The sequence below is a fragment of the Palaemon carinicauda genome, chromosome 6 (assembly GCF_036898095.1).
Source record: "Palaemon carinicauda isolate YSFRI2023 chromosome 6, ASM3689809v2, whole genome shotgun sequence".
NCBI lineage: Eukaryota > Metazoa > Arthropoda > Malacostraca > Decapoda > Palaemonidae > Palaemon > Palaemon carinicauda.
The window spans coordinates 160,864,853-160,877,676 of record NC_090730.1 but is presented as its reverse complement, the minus strand read 5'-3'; positions in this window follow the sequence as shown (position 1 = coordinate 160,877,676).

The window sequence follows — 12,824 nt, the reverse complement described above, 5'->3', positions numbered from 1 at the left end:
GATTGCATAGTTGAATCGGTGGAATTTTTCAAACTTGCTGTGAATGTTTTTTATTTTACACTGACATCTCTTCATAGTTTATATAGGACATCTATTTTAATATTGCTAATCATGAGCAATTTTTTTCATGTCTTATCATTTCATTAATTTCCTTTTCCTTTTTTCACTAGACCACTTTCACAGTTGGACCCATTTGGCTTAGCATCCTGCTTTTCCAACTAAGGTTGTAGCTTAGCTAGCATCATTTTTGATAACTAGGTAGTATCCAAATTAGTTTCAATATTTTTTTTATTGAATAGATTATCTAAGACTTTATTAGAAACTGTTTGCTTCTAGTTTTTACATTTGGATTAAAATATTCACTGAAAGTATTTGAGGCTTCATAGATCAAATAAATCTGAATTTGCCATACTTTTTATACGGGTATTCAGTCTTGCGTTTTACGCAATTTGGTTTTATTAACTAGCTGACTGGATGGTAATAAAAGGAATAATCATGTTTAAAATACTTCTGTAGAGTAACCAGATTACCTGAAGTTTTTAGCTATTTTGTACAAACTTAACTGCCTTTGAAGTTTTAAGTTAGGGACACAACCTTTTGCTTGTCTATCATTCAGATTTAGTGTCTTTTTTTTTTTTTTTTCTCTCTTTTGTAAATATAAAAGTAATTTATAATGCATAAGGATTTTTGAGATTTACTGAAATTGAATTCTTAATTGACTAGATAAGTCAACATTAAATTTAATGTTCAGACTTTTATAAAGAAAACTTCTACTTCAGCTAATCTTTTACATGGAAATTGAGGAAACTGTCTTCTAACAAATAATCATTTACCAAAATAGTAAAAGGATCCATTCCTTTCTGTAACCATTACCTTAATAAAAGCTGTTATGAGCTGTGGAAGAGTGTAAGTTGCAAGGCCAGTTTCCTTAACTTTCGATATTTAACAGAAAAAAAATAACATTGTACTGCTTTAGACAAGTTTTGTATGTGACTGCCCAAGTTAACCTTTTGGACACTTTTGTCCAGCAAGTTTCTCTTAAAAGGATTTTACACTTTAAAAATTCTAAGATTTTATTAAACCATTGAATCTCTTGATAGATTAATTCTTAGCATTAAATAAGAACCTTTAATTAGTATAAAATTTGACTTCATTACATCCCTAACTATTGCTACTTTTGTAAAAAAAAATTTATAGATAAGAGCCAGTCTAAGAATATCAGTGGATGTAGGTCTTGGTTCATCTTTACAGTGGTCTTAGTTTCATTAGACAGGCATATTTAAATACAAATCAGTGTTATTGCTGTAGGTTCTTTTGAGTTACTGTTCAATCAATCTAACATTTCCCTACATATAAAACTTAATGTATGTAAATTTAAATATTACCAAGAATATAAAGTAAATATTTATATATTCATTGTCAGTTATCAAAATGCATGAGAAAATTATTACCCAGTTTGGTCATTGTCAGTTATCAAAATGCATGAGAAAATTATTGCCCAGTTTGGTCATTGTCAGGTTTTTTCTAACTTTATATTTAGCGATGGAAAATCCATCATGAAAGTTGCACGTGTCAATGTAAGTGCATTTTCTCCGAACTTAGGAGTCTTATAGATTATCATTCAAAAGAATTAAATAAACTATAAACTGTTAAATGATTATTCTTTTCCATTGTGGTGCTAGTTTATAGAAAGGCTTAGACGAGACTTCAATAAGGTTTTAAGAGATTCAGAGTTCAATTGCTAAAACTAGTTAGTTTATTAAAGTCACACCTTAACAGGACTTGTTTAAAGCAAATATTAAATTTTCCATTTCCTAATGGAATTGATGTTCAATGAAAGTTCCTGGTCCTAGGATGACAAAATCTTGGTCATTGTTCCCAACTTCAATAAACCAAGAATATAATGAATGTAGACTTTACTACAGAAGTGCCTTGCACATATACCAAGAAGTTATTGCACATAAATTATAAACTGTAGTTTAGTTTTAAACTGTTTGAAATTTAGTTCTAGGAATGGGATTAAGATTACAGTACTGTAGCTCTTTGTGTAGATGGCTACAAAAGGGTTTTCAAGTGAAAGGTTATCAAATGGATTAGGTATTTCAGGGAAAAGAATGATTCAAAAACACTTAATGAAAAATATATTTAATATGAGACTAATAAACTTAAGGAACTTAGTATGGTTGTTTTTAGGAATACTAGTAAATAAAATTTTATATTTTGAAATAATGGGATCAAGTTCAATTCTTGAATATAATCTAGTTTTGGGAAATAACTGCTGAAACATTAATAAATGGGGGATAAACCTTGGGCAGAGTAGGGATCAGAGACAGTGTCTTGGGCAGAGTAGGGATCAGAGAAAGTGCCTTGGGCAGAGTAGGAATCAAAGTGCTTAGGACAGAGTGGGGAGGAGTGTGTTCCTAGGGTATAAGGGGGAGGAGTGCCTTGGGTATGAGGAGAGAAATGCATTAAGAGGGTAATTAAATGAAACTAACTTAAAAGGAGAGGTTTAAGCCAAACTAAGTGAATTTGGGAAATTTCTTAGTTACAAATATGTATAATGCTTCTTGGTATAGTGTACACTAAATACTAACTCAATATCATTTAAGTTAAAAAACTTGCAATACTGATTAAGATATGAATTTTCTCAAGTTGATAATGGGAATAACCAAGTTTTATCATTCTACGGCTATAACTTTGTTCTTGAGTTATATTGTGAGGACCTAATCATTCAAGAGTTAAAGGCTATGGCTAAAAACCTATTTAGAAAGCTTACCATCAAGGATAAAGTCAACTCGTTAGTCCAGTACATATAAACTATGATACTGTAATGTAGAACACTTTTATCAAGTTCGAAGGTAACAATGAAAAGTCTCGTATATTGGCCATGGAACATTATTAGTTCTTGTTAAAGCCATCACATTAGCCCTTAAGCCTTTTCTGTGTTGGGTGTTTAGGTTTTCACTTAATTCTGCCAGTTTTGATGCATGTATAACTTCCAAATAAGAACTAGAATAGAGCTGGAAAGGGTTTATTCATGGTATTGAGTAAAAGATTTGAATGGTTAATTAGGGTCTTCATCCACAACTGAAATAAGAAGTCTTGGTCCACAATCCTGGGGTTTATCCAGGGAAGGTAATTTCCTAATCCCCCATAATAAATGTTGAAGCTTAAATAACTATTTTTTTTTTTAAATATCGATAGAGGGGTAAGACTATTCTCACGAGAGCTTGACTGAACAACTTTAGTTCAGTAAACTATTCCCTGGAAAACCTTTTGATTTGCCATAGGTTCTTTTAGTAAAGTACCTAATGGCAGAGACATTTTGTGTGCCTGTAGAGGTTAAATGAGGCATTTTGGGGATTGGTTTACTGAACAAAGGTTTTTCAGTCGAGCCGTCGTACACCTCTATTGGAGTTTTGAAAAATATGTAGTCTTGAGCTTTCACATTTATTATAGGAGATATTAAGAGATTACCTTCCCTGGCTAAACCCCAGGATTGTGGACCTTAAGACTTCTCATTTCATTTGTAGATGATGAAAGTTGAATCCAATTAGCCAAACAAATCTTTTACCTAATATTGTAAATAAACACTTTACTGTTCTGCGTTTAGTCTTGTTCACTTAGAAGTTCCACAAAAATTACAAATTTTACTGATTTGACCTGTACCATACCGTTATATTGCAATAATTTATACATTGTTTAATTAGCAATCGGCCTGCTAATGTGTACGTACATTAAGCAGGCAATTTTCTGTACAAATCATTTCAAAACTTGTAATGGTGATGAGAAACTAAATAAAAATGGAATATAAAAAATACACACTTTCATTAACATCTGAAACTTTATTTAAAGAAAATTACAAGGTAAAAAAACAAAAATTTTTCCCGCCAGTAAAACGTTCATATGACAGAGTATTCTCCCTAAGCGGCCCCCTCCCTCTTCTAACACCATCAAATGTCTATCTCCTCACTAATAAGGACCAAAGAGCCCATGAAATACATCTTGCTTTTCGCTCCTTGCTACCACATGTTCAAATAAACTGTTATTCCCTTCCTACATACGGAGCTCATTCACTCTCCCATTGATGCAATGAGAGCAGTAGAATAAAGTGCTACAGAAGTATGTACTTAGCCAAAATGGTGGAACTACATCAGAGTAATTCAGGTTGGACTACTCCATCCACTTATCTCCAGTTAACGTTAAAGTATATTTTTCCTAACTACCAAAGACATGGAGATACCATTAATGTATGCTTAAATTACTTAAAAGCCTCATCAAATTTCAAAGACTAAATCAAAATTTAAAGTTATTGATATTTGGAGTAGAGTAGGAACTATTGTTCATTTGAAAGTACTATTAGGTATGTATCTTAAAACAGCAAAAACATTTAAAAGTTTTTTATTGTAGAAGATTGAATATCATTTCTGAGACAGGTTTCAGTACAAATTATTATTACATATGAATGAACACCAAAATAAGTGACAAAAAATTATCAATTTACCACATTTTCTGGAAACCTCAAATGCACCAGTGTCAGAAAGTCATAGAAAACGTGGTATTCAATTTTCCAATTTCCAATAAGTCAATTGAATGACCACTTTGTTTTCAGTTTTTTTCTGAACATCTGGAAACTATTTGAAGCTCAGTTATTGAGATCACATCATATTGTGTTTGCAAGTAGTGCTTCAATAAAAAAATAAAAAGAGGAGGAGAGGAAAGCCCACCAAGGCCTCCCCTATCCCACCTGGTAACAGAAAACTACGTTATGGTCGTTCTTGTGAAAGGGCAAAGTTACCAGGCCCTTGAATGCTTTCCTTATCCTTCTCTTTTATAATACTTTATTGAAAATTTACAAATATAATGCAAAGATTGTGACTTAACAACATCAATAAAAGTATGAAGATCTATTGAAAGGTTAATGCAATAAGTATTTAGTATGTAACAGAAGTTAACGCCACTGAATCATATATATCTTTGAATGAGATACAGAAATTGAGCAGGTCAAAGCTAATGAGATTTTACAGCTAGATAATTTGAAACTAAACTTTATAGTTTGGAAAATTTGATTGACTAACTCCCAATGTAAGGCTTCAAAGTCAGCATCAATCCTATACGCAGTTCCAGTACAATTCATTACTTCAGATACCTAGAGCCTACTCAAAAGCAGACAAGATTACACAAATGCCCAAGATGCCACTTGGTTTCCTCCCATTCCATGCACATGATTGAGTCAGGTAAAGGAGAAGAGACGTGCAAGCCACTGCCCTGACTACCCTTACTTCTTCTCCCCGCAGGTAGCCAGATCGGACCGAAGTACACATTAAACTTACACGTGGACCACCGTTCAAATCTAGATTAATCTGTGTAACAAATTTTCAAATACGTACCATTGAAAAGACAAGACGGAGGGCCTAGCTATAAAAAAGGAGAGTAATAAGAGAGTTTATATCTACAAGCATTGATTTTTCTAAATAAACCTAAGATTGAAAATTGAAACCTTTGGCTAACTGGTTTGTTTGTGAATCTAGCTTCCTAACTAAAAGCACACCAACAGCAACTCAAAATCCATGCCTTACCCAAACTTGATAAGAATTAACTTCAGAATGATGAAACTTTAAACAAACAGCGCCCAACAAAAGTGACTGTAGTAGATAGTAATAGCCAGCCCCACTAAATCTGCATTAAACTTATAATCTACTCATGAAATTTCATGCAAAGTCCACCATGAATGTAAATTTAAAATAATTATTGAAGGAGAGAGAGAGAGAGAGAGAGAGAGAGAGGAGAGAGAGAGAGAGAGAGAGAGAGAGAGAGAAAGGAGGAAGTACTTATGAGAGAGGGGGAAGTACTAATGAGAGAGGGGGAAGTACTAATGAGAGAGGGGGGAGTACTAAAGAGAGAGAGGGGTGAAATACTAGGATGGGAGAATAGTAGAAAGAAAGGGGTGAAGTACTAGAGAAAAAGGGGGAAGTACGGGGGGGGGGGGGGGAGAGAGAGAGAGAGAGAGAGAGAGAGAGAGAGAGAGAGAGAGAGAGAGAGCGGGGGGGGGGTACTAGAGAGAAAGGAAGAAGTACTAGAGAGAAAGGGAAGTACTAATGAGAGAAAGGGAAGTACTAATGAGAGAAAGGGAAGTACTAAAGAGAGAGGGGGAAGTACTAAAGAGAGAGAGGGGTGAAATACTAGAACGGCAGAATAGTAGAAAGAAAGGGGGGGAGTACTAAAGAGAAAAAGGGGGAAGTACTGGGGAGAGAGAGAGAGAGAGAGAGAGAGAGAGAGAGAGAGAGAGAGAGAGAGAGAGAGAGAGCTACTATGTCTGATAGGGTTGTATAAAAATCTATAAAGAAGCAAGAAATGAATACAATTTTGATGCAGTTTTTTATAGTTATTATTAAAAATATATTTTATTTTCTATGTTTTCTATTATGCAAAGTGAAAAATCAAATCAAAATAGTCACTAAAGAGATCTTGGAAAAATAACTAGCAATCAATTTAATTCTAAAGATCATTTAAAAACGCTTTAATCTTGGTATTACTATGATGACCATGTTCAATGTACTTGTAATTTTCTCAATAAAATAAATTTAATATTTGGAATCAATTCTTTACATATTGATTGCAAAAGCTCTTGGGGGAATTACTAAACACTGGAACAACATTTCTTGCTTGTATTCAAAACTTGCTGGAAGAGAAAATGAGATCTAAGAAAAGACAGAGGGTAAGTTCAAAGAATAGCATTTATATGTTTTCTAATGATATACAGGCAAGTGGGCGACTAAAAAGCAAGTCAAAAAGACCCACGTATTTTGTACTCTAAGGTCTTATAATCTTAAAAACATCCATGATTATTATCGATAAGAATAATGTTAGAAATGTTAATGACTAAAAAATAATTGAATAGATATTCTATAACACAAAATATGAACTTTACAAACACTTTCAAAGCTACAAAATCCTTTGTAATCTTTGTTTTTCCTACTTGTGAAAAAACCTGCTCTCATTTATCGAAGAGACGAAACATTCTTATCTAACTAGTATTGTTACTAACATTGAAAATATTGAAAACAAGGCATAAACAACTGATTGGCCTTACCTACCTCAAAAAGTAACAAAACTAAAAAGATATGAAAAAAAAAACCTTTGTCTTCAAGGAAGCCAAATAGCCCTCTTTAATATAGAAGCTACACTAATTGGATAAAACTAGCTTATAATCCCTAAATTTCCACTGATGAAAGAGACAAGACAATCAGAGATAAAAACCACCTTAAGATTCTTTATAAAAAACAAGCACACATCAGAATCCGACTCAAACCAGTCTTTCATTCCCACTCTACTGATGTTCAAGGAATAAACAATAAATAATACTAATAATGATATTATCGATCATCTGAAAATGATGGATTCAGTATCAATACACAAATTACTCAAAATGGTGATGCCTAAGTAATCCTGATATTACTTTTGGCTGGTAGACTTGTAGGATAACTCGCATAGAAACTAGAGGGAAATGGGTAGGTATCATATAGATTAGTTGAGAGAGAGAGAGAGAAAGAGAGAGAGAGAGAGAGAGAGAGAGAGAGAGAGAGAGAGAGAGAGAGAGAGAGAGAGAGAGAGAGAGAGAGAGAGAGGAGGGGTTTTGTATGTGAAAAAGAGAGGTATGTGTTTGTGTATGAGAGAGAGGTATGTGTTTGTGTGTATGAGAGAGAGGTATGTGTTTGTGTGTATGAGAGAGAGGTATGTGTTTGTGTGTATGAGAGGGAGGTATGTGTTTGTGTGTATGAGAGGGAGGTATGTGTGTGTATGAGAGAGAGGTTTGTGTTTGTGTGTATGAGAGAGAGGTACCGTATGTGTTTGTGTGTACAGAGACAGGTACATGTTTATTTGAGAGAGAGAGAGAGAGAGAGAGAGAGAGAGAGAGAGAGAGAGAGAGAGAGAGAGAGAGAGGGGGGGGGGGGGGGGGTATGTGTTTGTGTATGTGAGAGAGGTATGTGTTTGTGTGTATGAGAGGGAGGTATGTGTTAGTGTATGAGAGAGAGGTTTGTGTTAGTGTATGAGAGAAAGGTTTGTGTTTGTGTATGAGAGAGAGGCTTGTGTTTGTGTGTATGAGAGAGAGGTATGTGTTTGTGTGTACAGAGACAGGTGTGTGTTTGTGTATGAGAGGTGTGTGTTTGTGAGTACAGAGACAGGTACATGTTTATTTGTGTGAGAAAGAGAGACTGAGGTAAGTGCTTGTAAGAGTAAGAGAGAGAGAGAGAGAGAGAGAGAGAGAGAGAGAGAGAGAGAGAGAGAGAGAGAGAGAGAGAGAGAGAGAGAGAGAGAGGTATGTGTTTGTGTGTTTGTGTGTGTGAGACAGAGACTGAGGTATGTGTTTGAGTGTGTGAGAGAGAGACTGAGGTATGTGTTTGTGTGTAAAAGAGAGAGAGAGAGAGAGAGAGAGAGAGAGAGAGAGAGAGAGAGAGAGAGAGAGAGAGAGAGAGAGAATCTTATATTAGCAACCTCAAATCATCTTAAAACTTTTATGTAATTAACAGATTGCACAAGCTTTGTGAAACTAAATACGAACCGACTATCAAAATTGCAAAAGAATGTAGAGCCTACATACCTTAGTTTGTGCAATCCAATTATTATTATTCAAAGGGAACAAATAAACCAGTGAATTAATACAGTTCTAACGCTAGACATTGGAAAGTGATTAAATGGAAAAAAATACTTTACATTAACCTGGGAGTTTGAAATATATTCATAAAGCAAACTGCTTTTCATTTGCAATCTTCTATCTTGCTTTTATTCCTGAACATCAGTACATCTAATAGACTTAAATTTGGTACAATAAAGCCCTAAATTCTGGACACCTTTCAACTAATCATCACTCACTTAGATTTTACCATCCTGAGGTTATCAAGAACCTACACACAGCACACAAGAACGCAAACAAACAGACTCACACAAGAACCCACAACCAAGCCAGGACAATCGAACTCTTTCAAACACCTCTACACCTTCCACAACAAAAAGAGATATTCAAAAATTTGTTACACATTTCGTCTAAATATGACCATGGCAGTTCTTTAGCCCTCCTTTATTTCAAGGACACAAATGGTAGAAATCCTAGACAAAATGGCCATTTATGGACCCAGCTGGACCCCTTTTCAGCGAGCTCAAGCATCTTTGAATAATAAAAAGCACTTGAATGCAAGACTGATGAATGACTCATTAGATTTCTTAAGACATGAATATTAGAAACAAAATTTATCGAAATTCCCATTCATTAACTCTAACTCTCATCAACACTTAGGTTTGACCTTTCCTTTTTCTTTAGAGTTTACGGTAAAAAAATATTTAACCTCTACCAATAAATTTTAAAAAATTCTGCATTAACTTCTTCAAATAAATTTCATACATCCTAAAGTTTAACTTAAATCATAATCTTTTTGCATTTTGCAAAATATGCACTACTTACAATACACTATATATGACATTTAATCATTTGATGTCACTTGAATTGTAGTGTTGACATTCACAGTAATAATATATATAAACCAAAACCTGTTCACTCGACATTACAATCACCTACAAATCTAGATATCTATGAACTTTAAAAGTACTGTATTGAATTTAAAACAAAAACTAAATAAATCATAAGAAATTCCAAAAAACAAAGATTCTTAAATAAGCAGCCCTTTAAAAAATTGAGACTTTTAAGTAACTTACAGCATAGCACAATTATTAATCATGACTTTGGTAGCTAAGATAAAACACACTCTATTCTGACATGATTTCTGGAGAAGCAAGTGGACTGAACTGCCCAACATGATTACTAGGACATGCTGTCAGCATTTTGACAAGTACATAACATTATAAGTTTGCACAATATTCTACTGCTCTCATTACACCAACAAAAGAATGAACAAGCTCCGTACAAGGAAAGTTCAAAAACAGTCTAATTGAACAGTGGTTCCTCTAGTTAAAAGCAAGATTTACTTCATGGTCTCCATGGCCCTTTCATGGCGAGGAAGAAAATTACAAATGCTGATGCTGGAAGATGGAGGGGGCAGGGGGAGACCTCAGTCATATGAACGTTGACTGGGTGTTTTTCTTTTTTTTTTAACATTTCCAATTTTGGGAGGGAAGGATCAAGTATAAGGAATAGGATATCTGAAATGGGAGTTGAGCATCAGAGGAAAGAGAACTTCTATAAAATGAAATCCAATTGGAGCACTTAATATTCTAATATTCAAGGTATGTTCATGTAGCCCTAAACACATACAAATACTATACACATTCACAAGCACAAACACACGTATGATAGGGTGACTACCAGAAAATGTTATTTTCATTAGTAAAATAAATTTTTGAATATACTTACCCGATGATCATGTAGCTGTCAACTCCGTTGCCCGACAGAAATCTACGGTCGGGATACGCTAGCGATCGCTATCCAGGTGGGGGTGTACTCAACAGCGCCATCTGTGGTCAGGTACTCAAGTACTTCTTGTCAACAAGAACTCAATTTTCTCCTCGGTCCACTGGTTCTCTATGGGGAGGAAGGGCGGGTTCTTTAATTCATGATCATCGGGTAAGTATATTCAAAAATTTATTTTACTAATGAAAATAACATTTTTCAATATTAATCTTACCCGATGATCATGTAGCTGATTCACACCCAGGGTGGTGGGTGGAGACCAGCATACATGTTAACAAAGAAGCTAAGTATCCCGTATTTCATTTTATTAGTTATTCAAAATAACAAACATAAAATAAATAAGTACCTGGTAAGGAAGTCGACTTGAACCATTACTCTGCCTTTATTAAGTACGTCTTCCTTACTGAGCGTAGCGGTCCTCTTAGGATGCTGAACGACTCTTAGGTGCTGAAGTATAAAGGGCTGCAACCCATACTAAAGGACCTCATCACAACCTCTAACCTAGGCGCTTCTCAAGAAAGAATTGACCACCCGCCAAATCAACCAGGATGCGGAAGGCTTCTTAGCCGACCGTACAACCCAAAAACAACAATAAAAAGTATTCAAGAGAAAGGTTAAAAAGGTTATGGGATTATGGGAATGTAGTGGCTGAGCCCTCACCTACTACTGCACTCGCTGCTACGAATGGTCCAAGGGTTTAGCAGTTCTCGTAAAGAGACTGGACATCTTTGAGATAGAATGATGCGAACACTGACTTGCTTCTCCAATAGGTTGCATCCATAACACTCTGCAGAGAACGGTTCTGTTTGAAGGCCACTGAAGTAGCCACAGCTCTCACTTCATGTGTCCTTACCTTCAGCAAAGCAAGGTCTTCTTCCTTCAGATGAGAATGTGCTTCTCTAATCAGAAGCCTGATGTAGTAAGAAACTGCGTTCTTAGACATTGGTAGCGAAGGCTTCTTGATAGCACACCATAAGGCTTCTGATTGTCCTCGTAAAGGTTTTGACCTTCTTAGATAGTACCTAAGAGCTCTAACTGGGCAAAGTACTCTCTCCAGTTCGTTCCCCACCAAGTTGGACAGGCTTGGGATCTCGAACGACTTAGGCCAAGGACGTGAAGGAAGCTCGTTTTTAGCCAAAAAACCGAGCTGCAAGGAACATGTAGCCGTTTCAGATGTGAAACCTATGTTCCTGCTGAAGGCGTGGATCTCACTTACTCTTTTAGCTGTTGCTAAGCACACGAGGAAAAGAGTTTTTAATGTGAGGTCCTTAAAAGAGGCTGATTGGAGCGGTTCAAATCTTGATGACATAAGGAACCTTAGGACCACGTCTAGATTCCAGCCTGGAGTGGACAACCGACGTTCCTTTGAGGTCTCAAAAGACCTAAGGAGGTCCTGTAGATCTTTGTTGGTGGAAAGATCCAAGCCTCTGTGGCGGAAAACCGCTGCCAACATACTTCTGTAACCCTTGATCGTAGGAGCTGATAGGGATCTTACGTTCCTTAGATGTAACAGGAAGTCAGCAATCTGGGTTACAGTGGTACTGGTTGAGGAAACTGCATTGGCCTTGCACCAGCTTCGGAAGACTTCCCATTTAGACTGATAGACTCTGAGAGTGGATGTCCTCCTTGCTCTGGCAATCGCTCTGGCTGCCTCCTTCAAAAAGCCTCTAGCTCTTGAGAGTCTTTCGATAGTCTGAAGGCAGTCAGACGAAGAGCGTGGAGGTTTGGGTGTACCTTCTTTACGTGAGGTTGACGCAGAAGGTCCACTCTTAGAGGAAGAGTCCTGGGAACGTCGACCAGCCATTGCAGTACCTCTGTGAACCATTCTCTCGCGGGCAAGAGGGGAGCAACCAACGTCAGCCGTGTCCCTTTGTGAGAGGCGAACTTCTGAAGTACCCTGTTGACAATCTTGAACGGCGGGAATGCATACAGGTCGAGATGGGACCAATCCAGCAGAAAGGCATCCACGTGAACTGCTGCTGGGTCTGGAATCGGAGAACAATACAACGGGAGCCTCTTGGTCATCGAGGTAGCGAACAGATCTATGGTTGGCTGACCCCACAGGGCCCAAAGTCTGCTGCAAACATTCTTGTGAAGGGTCCACTCTGTGGGGATGACCTGACCCTTCCGGCTGAGGCGATCTGCCATGACATTCATATCGCCCTGAATGAACCTCGTTACCAGCGTGAGCTTTCGATCTTTTGACCAAATGAGGAGGTCCCTTGCGATCTCGAACAACTTCCTCGAATGAGTCCCTCCCTGCTTGGAGATGTAAGCCAAGGCTGTGGTGTTGTCGGAGTTCACCTCCACCACCTTGTTTAGCTGGAGGGACTTGAAGTTTATCAAGGCCAGATGAACCGCCAACAACTCCTTGCAATTGATGTGAAGTGTCCTTTGCTCC